Source organism: Medicago sativa, chromosome 8, assembly GCF_051527215.1.
Source record: "Medicago sativa cultivar Bolivia chromosome 8, Bolivia_mono, whole genome shotgun sequence".
NCBI classification, from domain to species: Eukaryota; Viridiplantae; Streptophyta; class Magnoliopsida; order Fabales; family Fabaceae; genus Medicago; species Medicago sativa.
The window spans coordinates 51,703,963-51,731,864 of record NC_140756.1 but is presented as its reverse complement, the minus strand read 5'-3'; the positions used below and the strand labels follow the sequence as shown (position 1 = coordinate 51,731,864).

At 36.8% G+C, this 27,902-nt stretch overlaps 2 long non-coding RNA genes across 2 annotated transcripts; both read left to right on the top strand.

The window, feature by feature from the left end:
- Positions 1-15,617: 15,617 nt before the first annotated feature.
- LOC146899410 (uncharacterized) lies at positions 15,618-18,277 on the top strand. Its single transcript, XR_015021527.1, has 3 exons — positions 15,618-15,995; positions 16,101-16,270; positions 16,611-18,277. It is a non-coding gene; the product is annotated as an uncharacterized LOC146899410 (long non-coding RNA).
- Positions 18,278-21,791: 3,514 nt separating this feature from the next.
- On the top strand, positions 21,792-23,067 carry LOC146899409 (uncharacterized). The gene is made up of 3 exons (XR_015021528.1): positions 21,792-22,174; positions 22,280-22,449; positions 22,791-23,067. It is a non-coding gene; the product is annotated as an uncharacterized LOC146899409 (long non-coding RNA).
- Positions 23,068-27,902: the final 4,835 nt, after the last annotated feature.

Genomic DNA, 27,902 nt, shown 5'->3' with positions numbered 1-27,902 from the left:
AAATAGTTCAAATGGGGGCTATCTTTAAACAACAAGGGGACCATAAACATAAAATAACGAGAGAAGAGACTTGGAAGCACCGACCTGGAAGAAAGAATACAAAAATTGCATGTAGGAGGATGGGAGTGAGGACTTAAAACCACATGCTAGGGCTATTTGTGGATATGAATTAGGTTTTTCAAAATTTTGATAGCTGATTTTGCTCCATTTAAAGAATACAAATGAAAATAAACCAACTAGGCCTGTTCGAAGCGGCTCGTGCGCCCTGGTCCCTTTACGGGATGCACCCACAATAGAAAGGATTTGGATCCCCTCCTTATGTGTTCTCACACGGTATATCTCATGCCCTATTATCAATTGTTGGATTCATCCAACGGACGGGGAGAAAATCTAACGAATAAACATATAATAAATATCAACTTTACGATTAATTACAAAAGTAACAATTCCCTTTATGACTTTGAAAAATTTGTTTTGGAACTAATGAAAACAATACAAAACTCTAGATACATAAAACAATGTAACATTTTGTAACATCCCGCTCGTCGGCTAATGGAAAATTCATCTCCGTTAAATGTATCAGAGGACTAAGATTCGTGGAAAGTGATTATGATGGAGAAAGTTAAGTACGACGGAAGATATTTATAAGTAATATCAGTTAAGCTGAGTTATGTATCGGGGTCGGGTAAACACGACCGAGACGAAGGGCATTTAAGTAATCTCGCTCAAGGGAGTATATAAGTGATTTGAGGGTGGAAAACCTCACAATTTCTTCCTCTTTCTCTCTCTAGGTTTTGAGAGAAAGAGTTCTCTCCTCCTTCTCTCTATCATGCGCCCTCCCTCTCTTCTCTAATCAACCAAACTTCTTCCAAATCATGATCAAGCATGATTAAGCTTGGCTTAGCAAGTGAGAAACAAGCAAAGGAAAGGATCAAAGCATGGTTTGGTGGGAAAGAACAAGAAATCAAGGAATGAAGCAAAGCTAGGGTTTGAAGCTAGGTATTGAAGGAAAGCAAGCAAACATGATTAGGTGAGTTCCATAGATAGATTACCCACCTTTGGGATTGATTAATCTTGTAGAAAATCATGATTTATGTTAGTTTAATTTTTATGAAACCTTAGTACCTTAAGCCAATCCTAGTTGATTATATGTTAAAATTTGTCATGATATATGTTTAATTAAGTCTATACAAGTTGCTGGATGTGTTTGGTGCATTACAGGGTCAAATTGGACGAGTTTTGGGTCGAAAATGGCGAAAACCCGCAGCCGAAAGCACCGAATACGCAAAAGTTCGCAGCGCTGCGCCTGTACAAGGGCGCTAGGCGCCCACACACAGGGAGCCAGCGCTAGGCGCCCCACTCCTGGCGCCAGGCGCCCCAGACAGGACAACCTCCGCGTTGTTCTGCGTTCGGGTGCTTGGGGGCAGTCGCGTGGGGGTCCGTAGCGATCGTTTCGAGGTGTTCTTTGACTGTTTTCACTTATTTTTCTACTGGAACAAACTTGGCTTTGTCAAATCATAAGATTTATAAACGGCTTGGAATTGGGTTTTCGGCACTTTCGGTCTTTAGAAATTATTGAAAATTGCACACATCATCCAATGATCCTTGCATCGATAATCGTGGCAATCTTAGCATGTATTACAAGGATGGCTCAAGAGAGTTTAAGCATGATGGGGTAGCAATGAACTAAGAAAGGGAATGAACGTAGAGCCTCGGCTTAGCTAGTCGAGAAATAGAAAGATAGCATGAATGATAAGTATGACAAGTATAGGATATGTTTCCCTAGAATGATAAGACGCGAAGTGTATTCTCTTCGCATATGATCAAGTATGCCTTAGCAAGTATGAGTTACCGACAATCGGATCGATCAAGGTTCCGAGGTAAACATGTATGTATGATTATGTCTAACTTATATGCACGACACGACCATGATTAATATGTGTAGGTGGCATGTCTCTTGCTATCCACATCAGGGGGATGCAAGGGGTTCTCGTAATGAGAACGATTCAAGCCGTAAGGGACCCGCATGTCACCGAGTAAGCAAGACGTAGGTGTTCGTGTCTCTTGTTATCCACGCCAGGGGGATACGGGAGGTTCTCGACCTAAGGGGAACGGTTTAAGCCGCAAGGGACCCGCACGACACCGAGGGAGTCCGATGTACGTACATCGGTCATGTATGGGATTGATCTCGGGGTTACTCCACCCGGGACTATCCGTAAAATGAATCAAGATAATAACTGTTTGTTCAACGCTAACCAATTAATGAACTTAGACACGATTATGTTTATTATGATTATGATTATGTTATGTTTATGCTCATGATCGAGCCCATGTATGATTATGTTTAAGAACAAGAACAAGAGCATGATATGCTATTAGACGAGAGCTAGATATGTATAGGACAAGTAAAGAAAGCTATGCCGTGACGACCTTAGGTTCCCTAATCGTCCGGTTTAGAATCATGTCATGAATATGCTATGTTATTTATGTTTAGGCCTTGTTACGTATAGCGTACACTTGGCAATGCGGTTTAGGTTCCCTCAACCGCCATGACATGTATAGATGAGAAGCCTATAACAAGTAAGATATGACTATGACGGCTCTAGTATGCACTACCGTCTAAGTTTGCAAGTCCCCACACACGTATAATCAACCGTCGGGTTGTAATGTAGACACGTGGTGACCGTAGGTTTTCCCTTGAGGTTACCTATAGCCTAGGAATTAGGGGAACTCACCGAGACATTATGTCTCATCCCAATCCTTATTTGTTTCGGATAAGCGGGATGTTTATGCGTGTTCGGAGCCGGATGGATATTACTTCGGGGGTTCGTTCGTAAAGGCTGCAGGATGTTATGGACATCAAGGATGTATTTTATGTATGGATGAGTTGTGTTGTATTATTATTTATACGAACGTAACTTGATGTAAATATTATTCATTCGAAGTTTTTAATTGTTGTATATTTTAATGTATCCGGTACTAATATTAACGCACGTGCCGGACTTTCTAGATACGTACGGTATGGGTGTTACAATTGGTATCGAGCAGGTCGATTCAGATCGTGCCTTGGGTCATTAGATTACAACTAAGGTAGTGGGACCATTGGGTTCCGGGTAAAAGTTCTAATTGTTGTTGTTAGTTGAGCCTCGATCGGCTCAATTTAACATTCGACGATTAGAACGGATGCCCGAGAGCTAAATAGGACCCGGGAGGAACGAAGTATGTGATGAAGTAGTTTGATCGTGCCAAAAGGTGGCCGCGCTGAACTAATCAAGTAGAAGTGTGAATCCTCCGGGAATGTAAGGTATGTTAAGAAGGAATGTTCCAACGGCGTTGGGTAAAATGTTAATGATAATTCGTCTACCCGTAAGTGAAGAATTTGGAATATATAAGTATGGTATGAAGATGCGGTAAGAGTTGTTGTTGGAACGGGATTATTGCATGCAAAGGAAATATATTCTGGAATGTAAGTACAAGATTAAAAGTTAAGGAGAAGTCGACACATATTGATGGAATTAGTAAGCTCTCGGGAATTGAGATATGAGAACGGAAGATCAAGATTTATATGTTCGGCGAGAATAAGGTTCTAATAGTGAATGAAGTTGAGCACATGTATGTTGGATGAAGTTGAAGTCTTATGTGGAATTTTTATGTCAAGTGATATGATGAACAAGACAATGGTTCCTAATGTGCCGTGAATTGAATTGATTGGTGTTAATGCTTGTCGTGCAACGGTTATGAAATTATTTTTTTTTATGATGACCGGAATGAATGATGTGCATCAGATTACTTGAGAAAATGAGATTTTTATGTGAAGTATGTTTTCTTGAAAACTAATTTTTAGAAAATACGCCAATAGCGAAAATTTCGCTAATAGCGAAATTACTCCGAGAGGATTTCGCTAATAGCGAACCGGGGCGAAAATTTTCGGTTTTCCAAAAAGCTTGTCATTTTGTCTCTAGGGCCTTAGTAGCTATTGGGGGTTGTTTTTACAATCTTTTAGGTAACCAACACTCTCTATAACATCAAGTATTGAATGCACATCACATCCTATGATTTCTAAGGAAGAAAATGCATGGACAACTATTAACGGAATCAATCCGGTTCAAGGTAACATTAGAAGTTAACGTGGCAGAGCCGGCGAAGAACTTGGGTCAAGAGTTTTAAGGTTTGACTTATGGAACGGATTAAGTGGATGCAAAGGCATGAGATGGAAAGTAAAGTGGTAGAGAATTATACGAATGTCACAAGATTTTCGGGTTTTATGAAGTCATGAGTACCCCCGGATCTATGTTTTGCTTAATTGAATTGCTAAAGCCCGTTAAATGTTGAATTCAAAAGTTTACAAGATTTTAGAAAGGTAGACACATATGGGTGATTGGAGTTGATGTTTATAGATTTTAAAATGGAATTTTGTAGGTACCGGTTGTTACGACTCACGTAGAGTGGGCTAAACTCATGGGAACTAAAGTTAGATGACACGGTTGTGTTGTCAACTTATTCCGTGATTTTAGAGCAACGGCCGAGGCCAAACTTATTATGTTTTTTTTTTAAAAGAGAAATCGTCAACGCCAATGACCCGTATGTTAAATTATAATGTTTTCTTAAAGAAAGGAATTAACGAGCAAGCATTCGTTTGATTACGCAAAACATAGTACGTGAGAATACAATGAAGTATGATCAAGAAAAGTTTATGTATGAATTTATGATGAGTCTCCTATGGGAAATTCGAGATTGCTCGGAGACAAGTTTAAAGTACGATAAGTATATGTCATAAGGTAAACTCAACTAGTGAGAAAGTAAGGTCTATCCTCAAGTGAAGTATTATGGTAATGTGACAAGTCTACCGTGAGATTCGACCTTATAAGGTAATGAAAGGTGTAAGATTTTGGCATTGGTTGCCACATGATAGGTCTTGACAAGAGTTCAAGAAGATGATGCTCATACGTAAAGTTTCAGTTGTCTTAATGGATTAGAATATTGGTTAAAGCTAGCGGTGGGAATCGAGTGGCGCAACGAAAGTTAATAGATAAAGTTTCGGACGGTAACCATGGAACTTGAAAGTAAGAGTCTTTTTAAGAGGTATTATGGAACAAGCGAGGAGTTCTCGGAATATTGAATAAGTAATGAGACTGATCCGGTCAGCGAAGAATATGACAAAGGCATAATGGATATGACTTTATTTAAGTATGATAAGAAGGATATATGTAAGAATATGTGCTATGACAAGAAACAAAAAAATGCAGGTAAGAGTCGAAAGGTTTCTTTTTGCAACTGAAAGTAAAGATTGAATTATCAAGTGTGAGGCCGGTATTAAAAGAAGAAGTGTTATGCGGGATGAGGTGACAATGTGTTAACGTAATGGATATGATGTTTTGAAGATTCACATTATTTGTTCTCGAATGAGGAGATGAGATAATGTTACGAGGGTCAAGGATCCTATATGAATTATGTTATGCAATTATGCGAGTCTCCAAGATATGCATGTAAGTCAAGAAAGAATAAGAAAGAAGTTACTTTAAAGTTCAAGAATTTCATTCTGGATGAAGATATAAATCATGAGTTATGCACGATTAAGTGCATACTCTCTTATGTCGACTTTGTTAAACGATCACGATACTTGCTATGAAGATTTCGAACTATGATTTAAAAACTCTTAAATTTAAAATGGGTATTGAGAGACTTGGAAACGAAATTATTTAAACATGACAATTTTTCACAAAATTCTTTTAAAAGATTATGTCTCTATTCGTTCCAAGGATCCGAATACTCATGTTTAGAAAACTTTTTAAAGTAATATGTTAGAACGAGTATCGTTATTATTTAACAAGAAGCGACATTAGGAAGTATGCGATTGTTATGGTGAGTAAGATGTGTTGATGTAACCAACAAAGTTGCTCGAAAAGTATTATGAAGCGCACAAGTATATGATAAGAGTATTCAAATGCAAAAGGTTTAACTCGGAAGTTTTAAGAGCATGTAAGTTACGAGATGGGTTGATGAATGTTATATGTATAGGCGTAATTAATTTCACCTCTCTATGACAAGTTATATGAGTCATCCATAAATTTGGGTGCAATAGGAATGGTAATGTGATCGAAAGATTTCTTAAGACTACGAAAAGAGACAAGAGATTCGTAGAATCGTCAAGATAAGTAATGTTGGAGTGAGGAAAATGTCTCAAGGTACACTAAATAGACTGATGTATGAATTATATGTTACCCGATACGATTATGTATGCATGAAAAGATGTTTTATGTTGCAAGTAAGCACTTTGCGGGGCAAACTGGTATCCGATAGGATTCCGGTTAAAAAGGCAAATCTGAGCGTTCATGTCTATGATAAGATACTTTTATTAATGGTTTATGTTAAGCGGATTAAATCCAAGTCTAAGTCAATAAGTTATGTGTAGCAAAGTAAGTTCGGAATCATAATATACTAAGGAAACTCTAAGTGAGTGAAATTAAGATCAAGAAGGTTTTGTTCGGTTATATGTGGAATAAGGAACGAGATAAGGACATGAAGCGATAGACCTTTCGGATACGTAGGAATGGGAAAAAAATGCTCGACTCAGACCATATATGGTAAGTTTTGGCATGATGATTGGTAGTTGACCTCTAAATTTCGAGGACGAAATTTTTTTTAAGGGGGTAGAGTGTAACATCCCGCTCGTCGGCTAATGGAAAATTCATCTCGTTAAATGTATCGAGAGGACTAAGATTCGTGGAAAGTGATTATGATGGAGAAAGTTAAGTACGACGGAAGATATTTATAAGTAATATCAGTTAAGCCCGAGTTATGTATCGGGGTCGAGTAAACACGGCCGAGACGAAGGGCATTTAAGTAATCTCGCTCAAGGGAGTATATAAGTGATTTGAGGGTGGAAAACCTCACAATTTCTTCCTCTTTCTCTCTCTAGGTTTTGAGAGAAAGAGTTCTCTCCTCCTTCTCTCTATCATGCGCCCTCCCTCTCTTCTCTAATCAACCAAACTTCTTCCAAATCATGATCAAGCATGATTAAGCTTGGCTTAGCAAGTGAGAAACAAGCAAAGGAAAGGATCAAAGCATGGTTTGGTGGGAAAGAACAAGAAATCAAGGAATGAAGCAAAGCTAGGGTTTGAAGCTAGGTATTGAAGGAAAGCAAGCAAACATGATTAGGTGAGTTCCATAGATAGATTACCCACCTTTGGGATTGATTAATCTTGTAGAAAATCATGATTTATGTTAGTTTAATTTTTATGAAACCTTAGTACCTTAAGCCAATCCTAGTTGATTATATGTTAAAATTTGTCATGATATATGTTTAATTAAGTCTATACAAGTTGCTGGATGTGTTTGGTGCATTACAGGGTCAAATTGGACGAGTTTTGGGTCGAAAATGGCGAAAACCCGCAGCCGAAAGCACCGAATACGCAAAAGTTCGCAGCGCTGCGCCTGTACAAGGGCGCTAGGCGCCCACACACAGGGAGCCAGCGCTAGGCGCCCCACTCCTGGCGCCAGGCGCCCCAGACAGGACAACCTCCGCGTTGTTCTGCGTTCGGGTGCTTGGGGGCAGTCGCGTGGGGGTCCGTAGCGATCGTTTCGAGGTGTTCTTTGACTGTTTTCACTTATTTTTCTACTGGAACAAACTTGGCTTTGTCAAATCATAAGATTTATAAACGGCTTGGAATTGGGTTTTCGGCACTTTCGGTCTTTAGAAATTATTGAAAATTGCACACATCATCCAATGATCCTTGCATCGATAATCGTGGCAATCTTAGCATGTATTACAAGGATGGCTCAAGAGAGTTTAAGCATGATGGGGTAGCAATGAACTAAGAAAGGGAATGAACGTAGAGCCTCGGCTTAGCTAGTCGAGAAATAGAAAGATAGCATGAATGATAAGTATGACAAGTATAGGATATGTTTCCCTAGAATGATAAGACGCGAAGTGTATTCTCTTCGCATATGATCAAGTATGCCTTAGCAAGTATGAGTTACCGACAATCGGATCGATCAAGGTTCCGAGGTAAACATGTATGTATGATTATGTCTAACTTATATGCACGACACGACCATGATTAATATGTGTAGGTGGCATGTCTCTTGCTATCCACATCAGGGGGATGCAAGGGGTTCTCGTAATGAGAACGATTCAAGCCGTAAGGGACCCGCATGTCACCGAGTAAGCAAGACGTAGGTGTTCGTGTCTCTTGTTATCCACGCCAGGGGGATACGGGAGGTTCTCGACCTAAGGGGAACGGTTTAAGCCGCAAGGGACCCGCACGACACCGAGGGAGTCCGATGTACGTACATCGGTCATGTATGGGATTGATCTCGGGGTTACTCCACCCGGGACTATCCGTAAAATGAATCAAGATAATAACTGTTTGTTCAACGCTAGCCAATTAATGAACTTAGACACGATTATGTTTATTATGATTATGATTATGTTATGTTTATGCTCATGATCGAGCCCATGTATGATTATGTTTAAGAACAAGAACAAGAGCATGATATGCTATTAGACGGGAGCTAGATATGTATAGGACAAGTAAAGAAAGCTATGCCGTGACGACCTTAGGTTCCCTAATCGTCCGGTTTAGAATCATGTCATGAATATGCTATGTTATTTATGTTTAGGCCTTGTTACGTATAGCGTACACTTGGCAATGCGGTTTAGGTTCCCTCAACCGCCATGACATGTATAGATGAGAAGCCTATAACAAGTAAGATATGACTATGACGGCTCTAGTATGCACTACCGTCTAAGTTTGCAAGTCCCCACACACGTATAATCAACCGTCGGGTTGTAATGTAGACACGTGGTGACCGTAGGTTTTCCCTTGAGGTTACCTATAGCCTAGGAATTAGGGGAACTCACTGAGACATTATGTCTCATCCCAATCCTTATTTGTTTCGGATAAGCGGGATGTTTATGCGTGTTCGGAGCCGGATGGATATTACTTCGGGGGTTCGTTCGTAAAGCTGCAGGATGTTATGGACATCAAGGATGTATTTTATGTATGGATGAGTTGTGTTGTATTATTATTTATACGAACGTAACTTGATGTAAATATTATTCATTCGAAGTTTTTAATTGTTGTATATTTTAATGTATCCGGTACTAATATTAACGCACGTGCCGGACTTTCTAGATACGTACTGGTATGGGTGTTACACATTTATTTAACAGATGATAACAAAAATTTAAAACTAAAAGCACACAAATAAATTTCTAAATACATTGGCTGTGATGGTGAAAGTTGACAGAACAAAAAAAAGTTCAAATACACTTTAGTTAGTCCATTTAATATTGCATAATGTTTACAGGAAGTTGGTGAGAAATCAATAATTGATGAATAATCCACAAATTATGAAGATCCATAGATATGAAGTTGGATAGCACAAATTATGAAGAACTATGGTTGTTATGTTATTCGCTCTTCCATTGAGAATATATATGATGGACCATTGTCAATTCTTATAATATGTTCTTGATTGGCAAAATCAAATTTAGTATTATTGTTGATACATAATTAGGCTACTCATATCATTGAAGTACCAAAATTGCATTCACTAATGCTGGCGGAATGGGAAGCTGTTGTATCAATGCATCATGATATACACTCAATCAACCATATGTACAAGATTTTAGCAAAAATACACTTATGATCAATGAATACGAACTCCAGAACCTTCTTCTTCATTTTCATTCCTTACTAGATGTTTACCTTCATTAGTGCATACCAACATACAAATATTTTGCTTTGTCGAACGAATACGAACTTCAAAACCTTATTTCTTGGCAAACGATGTGTAGAATTCCTTTACATCCTCAATGGAGTCGAATTCCATATCAGCAATAGGACAAAATATTAGTCTCATGTGAATTAGAATTTTCCAAATTTGGTTCTAAATCAGTAGACACATGATCAACTATCTCATGGTCTTCCAAACTCTCGACAAGTAGAATTTCCCGTACACTCATTATACATGTACCTATCGGATATATATAAAAAGAAAAGAAGCCGAGACACCTAAAAATAGTATAAACACAATTATGAGAAATTAACGGGGCATAGAGCTAAAAAAACATATAATTGAATTCATGAATAATGACTATTCATGATCATGATCATGAGAGAAACATGGCATCAGTAAAAATAAAAAATTTACATGGTATTAGTGAAAATGTAAAAACAAATAAAAGAACATGATGGTGCCAATTCCTATTAACATGTCAAAGGCAAGCATATGGTGGTGCCAATTGCTTTTGACGAAGGTGTGCTCAATTGATTTTAGGGGAAGGGAGCTTTGTCATTGTCAATTAAAGCTTACGGAAGAAAGAAAGGTGTTGCAGAAAACACACACGCTGTTGAACTTTCTCCACGGCGGCGGCGACGACTTGCTATATTATTATCTATCGGACAAGACAAAACAATGAAAAAGAGGTTGACAGAAAGTCACATGTCAACTTTGATACCTAAGTTTCCTTTTTTTCATTAAACATTGTGAGTCGTATGATTAATATATTTGAACGGTTGAGATTTGTTGTCAACGAATTCGTTAACACTCGATGTCAACGGATCTTGACTCAAATAAAATAAAATAAAGAAAGGAGGTGTTGGAACATGCTCACAAATGCTTGGGTTAGTAGATATATGTCAATGAATAAACTCAAATAAATAAATCTAAATAAACCATCTACACTTTGGTTTTATCTTTATTTTTGCAAGCTTGAGGCTCACAAATTTCGGTTGGTTAGGTTGTTCATCCAATTCATGAACAATGTTCTTATTTGACTTTGGAGCATAAGAAGAAGCTAAAGGAGGAGTTTGTTTTGTACACAAAATTTTAAATTTCCAGGATAATGCATCATGCTATTAGTTATTTGAGCGAAACATGGTGAAACGAGTGTTATACTGTCGGATGCCCTCACCAAGTCGAAGTCTTAAGGTGAAACATCTCTTATCATATACTCTCTCTTGGCTTGAATGAAATAAAATAAAAATATACATGTATCTTGTGGTAATTTGATTGAATCTATAGTTATTAACTATATTCACTATATTGTAAAATTTTGCGGTCATGCACAAAAGTTGCATGTATTCATACTCTTAGCGATGAGTTTCGTCGTCCGTCTAAGAATCACGAGGACAAACTTGAGTTTCTTACCGATGAGTTTTGTCGTCTTTCTACATATTCATTTTCTTCTTTTCTTTTGATGTTAGTTCAAACTAATTAAGTTGAAAAATAGAACATAATTGTGGGAAACTCGCCTTGTTTTGTGCTTATTTAAGCGATATCTTTTTTATGGAACGGATAAAGAAGATGATAATCTATGTTTTTGTTTTTGTCCAAGCTTTCATCAGATTCTCTTGCATGGCTTCAATAAAGTTGATTCATTTTTCAGCTACTACAATTTTTTTATTCTTAATAATTGCAGCAAATAGGACGGTTTATGGTTTGATTAGGAATGCGGGTTTCAAACAAATCGAAACTACCTTTACGGAAAATCAGAACAATAATACCACATCAATCTTTGTCAAATATTACACTAACTGTCAAGCAAAAAAGTATATTATAATTAATACCGCATCAATCTTTCTCATATATTACAATAATAGTCAAGCAAAGAAGAAGAATAATCAATGGTATGCCATTTGAAGCAAACTAAATCAAACAAAGAAACACATCCATATAAGACACAATTTAAAGGGACAATTGGCGGCTTTGTCTTTAAGTCTCACCCCCGGTAGTATTAGAGATATATGTTAGTCATATAGTTACTAGTTAGTTAGTGCCTATAAATAGGCTTAAGGTGTCACATTGTAACTATCTCTTATCATTGTAATATTCACTTTTATCATCAATAGAAATATTACGAGTTTTCTCTCATTCCTTCATTGGATATCATGTTTCCTAACATGTTATCGAGCTAATCTGGTATCCACCTTGAAGAATATTTTCCGCTGCATTTTTTCGAGAAAATTAAATTTTCTCATTCATTTTTTTTCTTCCTTTTCCTTCTATATTTTTTTTCTCTTTCACTTTCTCAAAAAAATCAATTTTTCTCTTCTTCGTCGTTCTGCATTCTTGCTCTCAATTTCATCCAATTCCTTTGATTCGATTTCCTTTTTCTATGTTTTCTCAAACCGATTCCCCAAATTCTAGGTTACGTGTTTTCAATTTTCATTCATGAGTTCGTGATTATGCTTCAATTTCAAATTCGGTTTCAATTTACGGATTAGAATCCATTTTACGATTGAATTTCACATTCGGTTTGAGTCTGTTTAAGCGCAATTTCGTCCTTGTAATTACGGTTTTGCGAATTCGTATTTTTTTCTTCGTTCTTACGATCGCGACTGTTTTAATCACATTTCATTACAGTTCGTGATTCCGTTTTAGCATGAATTTCGGTTTCGATTTTCGATTCGTATACGAACCGAGGGAGGTTAATTTCTCTCACAAATTCGATGACAAATTGTGCTCACAAGGTGTTTGCGATAAGTTTTCTTCGAAGATGAGATGAATTTTTGGCAGAAAGTATGGGTTTTCTTCAATGTTATTGCATTCATACATGAAGCTTCTCTGCACTCATTTGGTTTTCGACTTCGACATTGTCGATTGCGGTTTTCGTTGAGATTGTGCGAGGTTGCTGATTGTTAGGCACAATTCTTGTGCGATATTCGGTGGCTTCTGCTCATAAAATGTGATTGATGTTCAGACGTGAATGTGAGGAGTTTGCGCAATCATTCTTTTTCTTAAGATATTTTGTTTGTTCAGTTTGAATTGAAGGTGTACAAGAGCTTATGGTCCGTTTTGGTTTGTTGTTCTCTACACACATGGTTTATTTTTGATGTGAGGCAATGTGGTGCTCACAATATGTTTGACAAAAGTTATCTTTGAAGATGGATTCAATAGTTTTGCATCTAGAAAATCATGAAGATTTACATTGGTGTGAGGAATTGTGGTTATAGTTTGTACATTACGCTTCGCGCCACGGTTTCGATTTGGAGTCGCTATATTGAGCAATTCAATTTTGAAGCCTCATTATTTGTGATTTGCAACTTGAAATGAAATTGGATGTGATTGAGAAAACTTGTTAGTGCTTGTTGTTGGGTAAACTTGTTGCTATTCCAAAGAGTACCGGTTGTGGTATACTTCTTTGTTTCTTTTATGGTGTTGGATACTGATATGGTCAAGCATTCTTCAATAGTAATTGAAGAAGCTTTCAATACACTCCAAGGTTATTGAATTAGCTGAGCAGCCACGCGGTGTTCAAAATGTCTAATGGATTAGCCTCTCTTCATAGTTATTTCAAAATTTGGGCTGCTAAATATGGTTGGATTTAGTTTGTTTTTCTTGGAGGATCTTATAAGGTTGCGGTACGTTTTGTGTGAAAGGAACAAGTTAAATTATGAGGCTGATTTGGATTTATAACAAGCTTTGGCCTGTTCAATTTTCTACTATTTTGTTAGTGTTGAATGTTATTCCAACACGGTATTGTGCTTCTTAATGCTACTGCATTTTGTGCATTGGCTATGGATTTTGGAAGATGTATTTGTTGCTATTTTAGATACATTTCATGATGGCTTCGGATCTGTTTTGGAAGCCATGGTTTGATATCCGAACTATTTGTTTTGCTCCTGGATCGTTGATGAAGTATGTTTCGATATGTCTACCCTTGTGCCTTTGGTTTGGATTTTTTGTGATGCTTCATTGTTGGAAGCTTTGGTTTGGCCTATGGTTTGAATGCATCAACATGAATTTGTTTTTTATGGTTTGAAGACATATCACATGGTTGTGCGTCTCCATTGGCTCCTTGTTTTTTGTTGTTGTTGACATACCCGGTAGTATACGAGGTTGCATTTGGTTATTTTGTCTTGGCTCGACATTGGAGGGCATCTCTTTTTATATCTCTTGGAACCTTGGTCTTGTTGCTTCATGGTACCTTTGGTGTGAAGTTTGTTCAACATATGACCTTCCATTGAAGATTTTGGCCCTTCCTTGCACTTCTTCTTCTTTTGGATACAATCATTGATTTTGGATATCCTTGTTTTTTCTTATCTTGGCTTTTATTCATGATGGATCAGCCTTGTCGATAAGCATTTGTCATGAATGGTTAAGCGTTGTGCCTTTTATGGCTTTGTGGCTGTTGGCTTTTACCGGATGGTGGTCAAGCGTTGTTTGGTTGCTTCTTCCCCCAAGTGGTTACACCTTGAGTTGTGGTTTCCTCTTGTTGGATAAGCATTTGGTTGTTGCTATGCTCTTGGCCGATGTATTTCCGGCATCTTTACTTGTATTTTCTTTTGCTTGATCTATTTCCTTGTATTTTCTCATCTCAAGTTGGAAGTGTTTATGAACACCTTCCAACTTGCGAGACTATTAGAGCTATATGTTAGTCATATAGTTTCTAGTTAGTTAGTGCCTATATATAGGCTTAAAGTGTCACATTGTAACTATCTCTTATCATTGTAATATTCACTTTTATCATCAATAGAAATATTCGAGTTTTCTCTCATTCCTTCATTGGATATCATGTTTCCTAACGTGTAGAGATGTATTTCCGCATAACGGCCAAATGAAATGTTTAACTTTTGGTCGAATTTTAAGTTTCCAAATCAAGTGTCGTCTACCACTCATTTTAAATTGAGAAAAGAAATTCTAGCACACTAGTATTAAGATGTTCTATGCGATGTTCCAACACCGAGCACGGAAAACGGATGTTGTGTTTAATGTTCCATCATCGTGAAAATAAACATATAATACGCAAGAAAATAAATGACAAGAAAGTAAAAGGCGCAAACAGTTTGTTGACCCGGTTCGGTGACAAACACACTCGCTCTAGGTGCTACCAAGCCAGGATGGAAATCCAATATTGTAGTCCTTATTCTAAAGTTCTCGGCAAACCACGTTTACAACTTAAGACCTAGGACCTACCCGTCTAGATTTCAACTTAGCAACTCCTAGATCTAAGACCATCTCACTATCCTATAATCAACCACAGCCCATGTGATTATCGATTAAAACACAAAATGATGAAGTTACCTTTAAACACAAACTACGACCTTACTTCAAAGCGTTGGTGTAGCAGACGAGTTACAACTAAATAAACAGTCCTTAACATGTACAAAAGAGATACAAGAAAGGCTCACAAATAACAAACAGTCTTAGACTTGCATCAAAACGATACAAGAGAAGAACACACAAAGAACACGACTCAAAACCCTAAAAAACTATTCTTTTAGAATGACGACTTGAATTAATAATTAGGTCTTGAAATCTTCCTTATATACTGAAGCAATATGAGCTCAATAACCTTGTTGGGCTTTAGAACAATGTATATCATTCAGCTGATCTATGTAACAAGAATCGGTAACAAATATGGAAAGTCCTAAAAGGTACGAACATGTAATATCCCGCCCGTCGGTATCGGAATATTATCGTCGATCATGCCATAAGATTAATATAAAGGAAAGTAAGTTTATTGAGAATATTATTAAGTGATGACAGTCAAATACGAGCTAAGTCTCGAGTCGTATTTAACACGCTTAAGACAAAGGGTATTTTGGTAATTTCACACAAAAAGGATATTTATTTGATATGTGTCCCAAAATATCTCATTTTATCTCATTCTTTCTCTCTCTTGGTGGGAAAAGAATATCTCCTCCCTCTCTCTCTACTCTCCATCGCCCTCTTCCTCCTTCTATCCACAAATCTTCCAAAACTTCTTTCTATCATGGAATAAGCTTAAGATATGGTACTTACTAGAATTAGGAACAAGAAGAAGCTTCTATTGAGCTTGTTTTCCAACTTTTGCTAAACCAAAACCCTTGCCTCTTGATTCATTTTGGTGTGTATGGCAAATTAGAAGCAACTAGTGGAAGATTGATGCATAAGCTAGAGTATGGGTTGTGATTATTGGTAAGTTTGGAACTTTGGAAGCATGTTAGGGTTTGTTGATGGGAAGTAAGAAGGATACATGGAAGCTTGTTATGGCAGAATTCTAGGTGAGTGTTTCATTAATTTTGAATTTGAGGTTGATTATGAATGAATTTCATGAAATAGTGGTAAGCTCAAGTTCTGGTTTTTAATTCGTACCTGTTTCTATGTAGCTTGGAATTGAATAATTGCTGAAGTTTTGGATTCCTCATTCAATTCCCTATAGTTTGGACACAAATTTTGTATGATTCGGATTTGAAACGAGTTCGGAAAACATGTTTAAAGTTTGGTATTTTCTGCTGGATTCTGGCTGCGGATTTTGGAACAGGGCTTCATTAAAATGGTAAGAACTCTTTCTATGTAACTCTGAATTGAGTGGTTGTTATTGCTGTGGATAGCTAACAAAATTCCCTACAGTTTAGACACAAGAATTATTAAATTCTATCAAGTATAGTAGGAGAAAATCTACCTGCAAGTTTGAGGAAAATTTCAGTCTCGTTTCTGTACCAATGTCCACTCTTTTGTTAAACTGTACAAATTGGATTGTTAACCCTCAAAAAAAAATAATATTTGGAATCCTTACGCCCTAAGCTTTCCAATGAGTGGTCGTTTGCTCAAAACCGATATCGTTTGGTATTTTAATTAAACTGTTAAAGTTAAGGCATTGATGCTGGATATTGCAGGGTACGGGTTTTGCATAAGTGAGTCATATTGAATGGACAAGGACTGAAGCGGAGGTCTGAAAATAAGGCTTCTAAGAGCAAGAGAAGAGGGTTGAGGGGAAAGAAATGATATGAGCTTTGAGTTGTGGCAAAAGATATTGAGAGAATCAAGAACTTTTATGGTGAGTTCCATAGATAGTTTTCCCACCCTTGGGATTATGTTTTATCTTGTGAGGATAATATGAATATTAGGAATTTTATATGTTATGATTAGTTACCCAGATTATGCCTTGCTTGCTAACTCGTGAATACTTGCTGAAGAGATGTTTTACATGTTTTTTATATGTTACTTAAGAATAAAGCAAGTATTTAATATGTTGGTAAAGCGTGGCATACGAGAGAATAATATTCATTATGTCCGGGTAGCACGAATTAAGAAAGGGATTGAACGTAGAGCCTCGACATAGTTTGTCGAGAACTAGAAAATAGCAAGAATTCCTAAGTATGACTAGTATATACCATATGATTAAGTAAGAATCCTAAATATGATAAGACGCGAAGTGTAATCTCTTCGCATATGTTTAAGATAATCAAGCATTATGTTAAGACGTGAATTGTTGATTAATCTCTTCACATATGTAAGAATCAACAAGTAAGCATGAAAATGTTTAACCTTTCATGATATGTTTAAGATTAAGATTTATGATAAAAATGAATATGTAGGTGACATGTCTCTTGCAATCCATGAAGGTATGGATTCAAGGGGTTCTCATGATGGGAACGATTTAAGCCGTAAGGGACCCGCATGTCACCGAGTAAGCAAGACGTAGGTGTTCGTGTCTCTTGTTATCCACGCCGTGGGGATACGGGAGGTTCTCGACCTAAGGGGAACGGTTCAAGCTGCAAGGGACCCGCACGACACCGAGGGAGTCCGATGTACGTACATCGATCATGTATGGGATTGATCTCGTGGTTACTCCACCCGGGACTATCCGTAAAATGAATCAAGATAATAATGTTTGTTCAACGCTAACCAAGTATGACCCCGACTTTATTTATGTTTATGTTGCAAGAAATGAATTTATGTAAGATTATGTTTATGAGCAATAGCACGAGATGCTATTAGACAAGTATAAGATATGGAATAGATCAAGTAAAGAATGTTATACCGATGACGATCTTAGGTTCCCCTAATCGTCCGGTTTAGGATTGTGTCATGAATATGTTATGTTAAGTCTTGATGCGTTTAACGTATCTTGAGTTAGCGGTCCTAGGATCCCTTGACCGCCATGACACGTAGGATGGTAAGCCTATAACAAGTAAGATGAATTATGACGGCCCTAGTATGCACAACCGTCTAAGTATGCAAGTCTCCACACACGTATAATCAACCGTCGGGTTGTAAAGTAGACACGTGGTGACCGTAGGTTTCCCCGAGGTTACCTATAGCCTTGGATTTAGGGGAATTCACCGAGACATTAAGTCTCATTCCAATCCTTATTTGTTTCGGATAAACGGGTTGGATTACAAGCTAGTAGCCGGATGGATATTTTAGCAAGTGCTCGTTCGTACCCGGCTGCAGAATGATTATGGATTCAAGGATGCATTTATTATATTTTAGACAAGAGGTGTAGTATTGTTTTGTACGAACGCGTATTGTTGTCTAATATATTCATTCGAAGTTTTTATGTTGTAAATTTTAATGTATCCGGTACTAAAGATAACGCACATGCTAAACTTTCTAGATACGTTTAGTATGGGTGTTACATTTGGTATCGAGCAGGTCGATTCAGACCGTGCCTTGGGTCATTAAGTTACAACTAAGGAAGTGGGACCATTGGGTTCCGGGTAAATGTTTTAATTGTTGATGTTAGTTGAGCTCGATCAACTCAATTTAACATTTGACGGTTAGAACGGATGCCCGAGAGCTGAATAGGACTCGGGAGGAACGAAGTATGTGACGAAGATTATCGATAAGGTAGAAACAAGAAGTAAAGTAAGAGTCTGTTCGTGCCAAATGGTGGCCGGTGAGCTAAGCCGTTCAAGTTTGAATACTCCGGAATGCAGAGTAATAATAAGATGGAGTGTTCCGACGACGTTGGGTAAGTTGATAAGGATACTTTGTATACCCGTAAGTTAAGAATTTGAAAATGTCTAAATATGACCGGGAGTTTTGGTAAGAGTTGTTGTTGGGACAGAACTGCGATATAGAAAGGAAATATATTTACGGAATATAAGTGCAAGACTACAAGATAAGGAGAAGTCGTCATATGTTGACAAAATATGGAAGTTCTCGGGATTAGAGGTACGTGAATGAAGCCAAAGATTTGAATTCCCGAGAGTACAAGGTTCTAATGTTGGAATGTCGAGCGAGTCGACGAGAGAAGCAAGTTAACCGTTCGCAGCGAACGAAGTTAAGATTTTATATGGATATTTTATGATGCCATGATTAAGGCAATAATTTCGATGTGCCGAGAATTGAATCAAATGATGTTGATGTTTGTCATGCATACGATATAAATGTTTTAATGATGTTAAGAATGAATAATGTGCATTGGATTGCTTGAGAAATAAGATTTTGTACAAACTATGATTTCTGGAAAACTAAGATAAAGAAACTCGACAATAGCGAAATTTTCGCTAATAGCGAAATTACTTCGGATGATTTCGCCGATAGCGAACTCCGGGGCGAAATTTTCGGTTTTCGAAAACCGTCGATTCGTCTCTTGGGTCCGCAATGACTATTGGGGAGTTGTCTTCACAACCTTTTTGCAATAAACACCTTTTAATAATATCAAGTAATGAATGCACATTACCAATTAAAGTTTTCAAAGGAAAAAGGGCATGGACAACCATTAACGAATCGATTCGGTTTAAGGTGACCTCGGAGATTAATGTGTCAAGAGTTAAAAAGGAGTTTAGACCAAGAGATTAAAGGTTCCGGTATATGGAACGGATGGAACAGACATGAAGACATGAGGTAAAATATTGAAGTGATGAAGAGTTATGTTAGATCACAAGATTCTCGGATTTTGGTGAGTATTAATTACCCCTCGAATCTATGATTTGCTTAATTCATTTGCTAAGGCTCGTTGTCATGACAGATTTTAATATTTGCAAAATTTATATGATTTTAGAAAAGATTTACGCATATGGGTGATTGGAATTGGTGTTCATAAATTTAAAAATGGAATTCTGTAGGTACCGGTCGGTTATGATTTATGTAAAATAAGTTAAAACACTTGGAACAAAATTTGATGGCATTTTGTGTTATCAACTCGTTCCATGAATTTTATGGTAACGACCGGGACCCAAAATTCAATATTTTAAATATATAATAAAGAAACATCAATACCAATGATCCGTGTGCAAATTTGTGAAGTTTTCTTCAAGAAGAAAATTAACGAGCTAGCATTAGTAAGATTAAGCAAATCATAGCATGCGAGAAACGAAGATGCAAAGTAGGATGTTCAAGAAAAATAAGCACGATGTGCAATATGAGCATGCTATGGGAATTCGAGATTTGCTCGGGGATTAATTTAAGAATGGTGATGATATGTCGGAAAGGTAAGTCAACCGGTGAGTATGTAAGGTTTAACCACAAGGAAGTAATATAAGAATACGGTAAGTCTGTTGTGAGATTCAATCTCACGAAGCCTTATGAGGTGCAAAGCATTGGTTGTCCCATCAATGGTTCCGAGTTGAGTTTAGAAGGATGGTAAACGTGTAAGAAAAGGAACGTGAAGTTTCACTCGTCTCCATGATTTTATAGTATTGGTTAAAACCAACCGGTGGGAATCGAGTGGCGCATCGAAAGGAATTACGATTTATGAGTTATGTATGATGAGATTCATACTCTCCGATGCCATGATTGTTAAATGATGACGATACTTGCTTGAATGGTGCCAAACCAGGATTTTTCAACTTTTAAAGTGGAAATAGGTATTAAGGGACTTGGAAACGAATTATTCTAAAAACATTATATTTTTATTTTCTCGAAACCGATGACACACGCCATAAGTGAGTAAGTTCACTTAAGACGTGAGGACTTCCGGACCAACTCGACGGTGGCGAGCTTGGGCGAGATTCAACCTTTTTCCAAACATAGAAACTCGTCCTATGGTTCTGCGGTACCGTTATCGGTTTGATTTCAAAATGTTTTCTTTAAAGGAAATATATATATTCATTCCAAGGATCCGTATACCAATGTTTATAAGAATTCTTAGAGTAAAAAGATAGAACAAGTATCGTTATTATCTAACGGTATGTGGCAATTGAAAGTATGTAATGCACAATGGAAAATAAAGTTTGATGAAATGGATAGCAATGTTTTCAATAAGGACATACGAGAGGTATAAGTATATGTTAAAGATATTCAAGTACAAATGGTTTTAGTCGGGAAGTTTAAGAGTATATGAACCGGGAGACCGGCTATCGAATGTCAAGTATAAAGGCAAAATTTAACGTCGTTATCCATGCTAAGTTATATGATTTACCGATGGTTTTGAGTGCAGGAGATCATAATAAGATCGGAAGATTTTTCCTAAGGCTCTAAAAGGAGATTCGCGGAATTGTCTAGTAAGTAATGTAAATAAGAGATACGTGTCACAAGATACATAAGGAAGAGTATGTGTGAGCTAAGTGTTTACACAATAAGTGGTTTATGGTGCAATTGAGCACTGCAGGGGCATACCCGAATTCTAGTAAGACTTCAATTGAAAGGCAAATCGTGAGTGTTTCGGATAATGATAAGTTACTTATATGAATGATTTACTCTAAGCACGTAAGATGTGGATCCGAGATATACCGGACCAATATGCCATAAGTTTTGACCATGATGTTTTAGGTTTTTAGGTTAAGTTAAAACTATGAGAAGAATGATTACGACGATGCAAGGATTATTTCAAGATGTTATGTTTGAACTCGTTACATGTTAAGTGATTTCTAAATTTCGAGGACGAAATTTTTTTTAAGGGTGGTAGAATGTAATATCCCGTCCGTCGGTATCGGAATATTATCGTCGATCGTGCCATAAGATTAATATAAAGGAAAGTAAGTTTATTGAGAATATTATTAAGTGATGACAGTCAAATACGAGCTAAGTCTCGCAGTCGTATTTAACACGCTTAAGACAAAGGGTATTTTGGTAATTTCACACAAAAAGGATATTTATTTGATATGTGTCCCAAAATATCTCATTTTATCTCATTCTTTCTCTCTCTTGGTGGGAAAAGAATATCTCCTCCCTCTCTCTCTACTCTCCATCGCCCTCTTCCTCCTTCTATCCACAAATCTTCCAAAACTTCTTTCTATCATGGAATAAGCTTAAGATATGGTACTTACTAGAATTAGGAACAAGAAGAAGCTTCTATTGAGCTTGTTTTCCAACTTTTGCCAAACCAAAACCCTTGCCTCTTGATTCATTTTGGTGTGTATGGCAAATTAGAAGCAACTAGTGGAAGATTGATGCATAAGCTAGAGTATGGGTTGTGATTATTGGTAAGTTTGGAACTTTGGAAGCATGTTAGGGTTTGTTGATGGGAAGTAAGAAGGATACATGGAAGCTTGTTATGGCAGAATTCTAGGTGAGTGTTTCATTAATTTTGAATTTGAGGTTGATTATGAATGAATTTCATGAAATAGTGGTAACCTCAAGTTCTGGTTTTTAATTCGTACCTGTTTCTATGTAGCTTGGAATTGAATAATTGCTGAAGTTTTGGATTCCTCATTCAATTCCCTATAGTTTGGACACAAATTTTGTATGATTCGGATTTGAAACGAGTTCGGAAAACATGTTTAAAGTTTGGTATTTTCTGCTGGATTCTGGCTGCGGATTTTGGAACAGGGCTTCATTAAAATGGTAAGAACTCTTTCTATGTAACTCTGAATTGAGTGGTTGTTATTTCTGTGGATAGCTAACAAAATTCCCTACAGTTTAGACACAAGCATTATTAAATTCTATCAAGTATAGTAGGAGAAAATCTACCTGCAAGTTTGAGGAAAATTTCAGTCTCGTTTCTGTACCAATGTCTACTCTTTTGTTAAACTGTACAAATTGGATGGTTAACCCTCAAAACAAAAATTATATTTGGAATCCTGACGCCCTAAGCTTTCCAACGAGTGGTCGTTTGCTCAAAACCGATATCGTTTGGTATTTTAATTAAACTGTTAAAGTTAAGGCATTGATGCTGGATATTGCAGGGTACGGGTTTTGCATAAGTGAGTCATATTGAATGGACAAGGACTGAAGCGGAGGTCTGAAAATAAGGCTTCTAAGAGCAAGAGAAGAGGGTTGAGGGGAAAGAAATGATATGAGCTTTGAGTTGTGGCAAAAGATATTGAGAGAATCAAGAACTTTTATGGTGAGTTCCATAGATAGTTTTCCCACCCTTGGGATTATGTTTTATCTTGTGAGGATAATATGAATATTAGGAATTTTATATGTTATGATTAGTTACCCAGATTATGCCTTGCTTGCTAACTCGTGAATACTTGCTGAAGAGATGTTTTACATGTTTTTTTTTATATGTTACTTAAGAATAAAGCAAGTATTTAATATGTTGGTAAAGCGTGGCATACGAGAGAATAATATTCATTATGTCCGGGTAGCACGAATTAAGAAAGGGATTGAACGTAGAGCCTCGACATAGTTTGTCGAGAACTAGAAAAATAGCAAGAATTCCTAAGTATGACTAGTATATACCAGATGATTAAGTAAGAATCCTAAATATGATAAGACGCGAAGTGTAATCTCTTCGCATATGTTTAAGATAATCAAGCATTATGTTAAGACGTGAATTGATGATTAATCTCTTCACATATGTAAGAATCAACAAGTAAGCATGAAAATGTTTAACCTTTCACGATATGTTTAAGATTAAGATTTATGATTAAAAATGAATATGTAGGTGACATGTCTCTTGCAATCCATGAAGGTATGGCTTCAAGGGGTTCTCATGATGGGAACAATTTAAGCCGTAAGGGACCCGCATGTCACCGAGTAAGCAAGACGTAGGTGTTCGTGTCTCTTGTTATCCACGCCAGGGGGATACGGGAGGTTCTCGACCTAAGGGGAACGGTTCAAGCCGCAAGGGACCCGCACGACACCGAGGGAGTCCGATGTACGTACATCGGTCATGTATGGGATTGATCTCGGGGTTACTCCACCCGGGACTATCCGTAAAATGAATCAAGATAATAATGTTTGTTCAACGCTAACCAAGTATGACCACGACTTTATTTATGTTTATGTTGCAAGAAATGAATTTATGTAAGATTATGTTTATGAGCAATAGCACGAGATGATATTAGACAACTATAAGATATGAAATAGATCAAGTAAAGAATGTTATACCGATGACGATCTTAGGTTCCCCTAATCGTCCGGTTTAGGATTGTGTCATGAATATGTTATGTTAAGTCTTGATGCGTTTAACGTATCTTGAGTTAGCGGTCCTAGGATCCCTTGACCGCCATGACACGTGGGATGGTAAGCCTATAACAAGTAAGATGAATTATGACGGCCCTAGTATGCACAACCGTCTAAGTATGCAAGTCTCCACACACGTATAATCAACCGTCGGGTTGTAAAGTAGACACGTGGTGACCGTAGGTTTCCACGAGGTTACCTATAGCCTAGGATTTAGGGGAACTCACCGAGACATTAAGTCTCATTCCAATCCTTATTTGTTTCGGATAAACGAGGTTGGATTACAAGCTAGTAGCCGGATGGATATTTTAGCAAGTGCTCGTTCGTACCCGCCGAGAATGATTATGGATTCAAGGATGCATTTATTATATTTTAGACAAGAGGTGTAGTATTGTTTTGTACGAACGCGTATTGTTGTCTAATATATTCATTCGAAGTTTTTATGTTGTAAATTTTAATGTATCCGGTACTAAAGATAACGCACATGCTAAACTTTCTAGATACGTTTAGTATGGGTGTTACAAAACATATTTAGGAACCGCCAAGCATATCCAAAGATTCCCTAATATATTGTTACTCCTTTAGGAATAAAAACACAATTGATTACTGAACAAATATGCGTGTTGCTTGGTCACCAAGATATGAGGACGTGGATTCCTTAAAAAGATAAAGCGCGCGTACATCAAGGCATACAACAACGCACACCGAATCGTGCCAGGATGTTGGAACATCATATCCAACATCTTGTGAAAATGCCTAAAACATGTTGGAACATGGTATCCAACATCACAATCATGGATATTTGTTTTAGATGCAGCTAATACAAATACCCAACAAGAAGTGTGTAACAAATCTTGTACACATAAGTGATATGCACTCTTAACAAAATATTATCCATTATTTTTTACATGTAAAACACATTTATCTTCCGGAACCGAATTATACAGAGGAGTAATAAGAGGAGCATTCCAACTCTTGTTATCTAGATGCATGAGGTCAGATACACACAAATTAACATTCGGTAACTCTAGAATATTTTGAGGATCTAGCACCGAACCATCGTCAAGCGAACTCTCATTCCACATTGAAATATCCTTCCTATCTCAAATCATCCATATGTTTCCTACTGTAAGAATAACTATGGAGTTGCAAATACCGTGACACACATAGCTATAGGTTTATGACCCAATGAGGAGTAAAGATATTTGCAATAGGGAAAATAATTTGCTTTATATATCTTAGATATAAGAAGATCAAGATTTGTCGCAATGCACTAGCTGCTATAGAATTATATTAACAAAAATCCCATGTATGTACCCGAAAAAGAAAAAGGGCATCATCGATGGATGAATATCCATGGATAGAAACATCTGTTTGACTAGTCACGGGCTCACAGCTTCTTCTCCATTAATGTACTCAACAAATTCTCCATGGTCCCCGTCATATGCTTTGTTGTTCTATGCTTCTACATCATTGTTAGTAGGGACATGAATTATATATAATTTAAAAAAAAATTAATGCTCCACTTTATAGATTATACACTTCCCTACTCATCCTTGTATTTGTTACTAAAAATGACATGTTTCCACTATAATTGGAGTAACACTCCTTAAACGAGCTTGAAATCGGTTTCCAACATCATCCTCTAATCATACAATTTAAGGTACTCTCTCAAGATATTCTTGATAAAGTTCCCTACAAACTCAAATATAAACACTACAATTAAAAAATGACAACAAAATCAGATGAATATCAAAATCTTGTTTTTTGGAATAATATACAAAACGTTTGTTGACCATCCGAACACTTATAAGTAAAACGTATAAGATAAAAACCATGAACACATTTAACTTTGAAACAATATACAAATTTGCAAATCTGTATATTTATACATGAAAAAACGAGGATGGGGAAACTTACAAATTTATAACAAAGGCGATAAAAATAAAGAGGATGAGGGCGAGAGAGAACCGAGAGGTTTATATATCTAAGTTACGTTTGTCAAAGAAAAAATAATTCTAAGTTTCAAAAGTTTATAAAAAAAAAATTGAATATGTTTTAAGTCGCTTGACTTCAATAATCGATCTAAAAGCATGCCGAGTTCAATTTTTTTCAAACATAGCAGAGTAGAAGAACAAACAATTATATATTGAAGATGAAACTAACAATTATATAAATAATTATAAATAGAAGTGTATATTTATACACAATTTAATATATATGTCTATCTAAAATTATGGATTGTGATACTTATAGTGTAGCTCAAAAGGAATTCCGTAAAAAGTTGGTGAAGCTTTCTAAAATCATTAACCTTAAATTTTAGAAATTCTAAGTTAATAATTAGTTTAATATTCAACTATTAATGTGGATATTATATCCCAAAAGGTCTAAAATTATATATCATGTATGTTCCATACTTCAATTTATTAGTCATAACTGAAGTATATTAGTGTTTTCCCTATTGCAACTTACTTGACTCCTCGGTAATACTTGACTCCTCAGTAATATTGAGGAGTTTTACATGCTTACTTCAACTTACTTGACTTGACTCCTCAATATTACTTGACTCTTCAATAATATTATTATTATTTTAGGATAAAAAAGAGTTTTTTTTAAAGGAACATCAAGTCATATATTGATGTTTATCCCAATGGACCTCATTTACACTAAAAGGAGGAATGTCCTTAAGCCAAATCTAAATGGGCTCTTAAATTAGATGTTGGGCCAACATACGGGTCGATCTATATCCCGGTATACCTAGGAATCTTCTCTTTACCCAAACGTTTCTGCTCATTGCCAAAGTAAATGTCTATTTTGCTTCGCGTGAGTTAACTCACGCTACGTGACTTAAGTTACGTAGAAATACAACATGCTCTGTTCTCTTCTCTTCTCTTCTCTCCACTCTCCCCTCACTGTTCTCATCCATCCGTGTTCAGTTCTCCTTTCTTCTCTTCTCTCTACTCTACTCTCCTCTCCATGTTCCCTCGTCCATCTTTTTTTATTAATAATCAATATTTTCCTTTGCAATTTTTCACTTATCAATTACCGTTCCAATAACCTTATCAATGGAAACAGAGTGCCTAATTCATCAATATGTTGGAAGACATAAATAACAAGGGGAAGAAACACATATAAATCCCAACACATCAATTAAAATGGGAAGAAACATATAAAGGCACTACACTGTTGTGGTTGATGTCATCGCCCTACTTCTCCCGAACAACAAAATTAATCAATAAAGTTGATATATAATTATAGAAAGATAAAACATGACAGCCATAGCTTGAAGTTGTTTTGATTGACTATGAAAAGAAGAGAACAGAGAGAGGATTTTGGAGAGAAGAGAACCGAACGTGTTGTATTCCACTTGAGTATCAAAAAGTTGGAGTTTCGGTGTGTGTTTCTCGCGTGAGTTAACTCATGTTGCGTGAGTTAACTCACGCTAGTGTAAAATCTCTACGTGAGTTAACTCACGCTAGTGTAAATTTTTGTAAAAATCTTTGCGTGAGTTAACTCACGTAGCGTATGTTAACTCACGTAAATTATATACCGGCGTGACTTAAGTGACGTAAGGGTATTTTGGACATTTACTTTGGGAATGAGCGAAACGTTTGGGTAAAGAGCAGAATTCGTATACCCGTGTTTGAACCCAATAGCACTAAATGACCTACCTTTATCTTGGATACCTGAAACGAAATTTCCTACACACAGATTTGGGATTTTCTTCCCGCCAGGAAGAAACCTAATCACAATGTGCTCGAATCATTGAAACAATTCATACTTCAAGTCGATGCGCCTAGCACCTCACCTTCTGAATCTCTACATATCACACTTAATCCCAGGTATTCTCTTGACATAGATTCACATTTGTGTTGATTTGATAG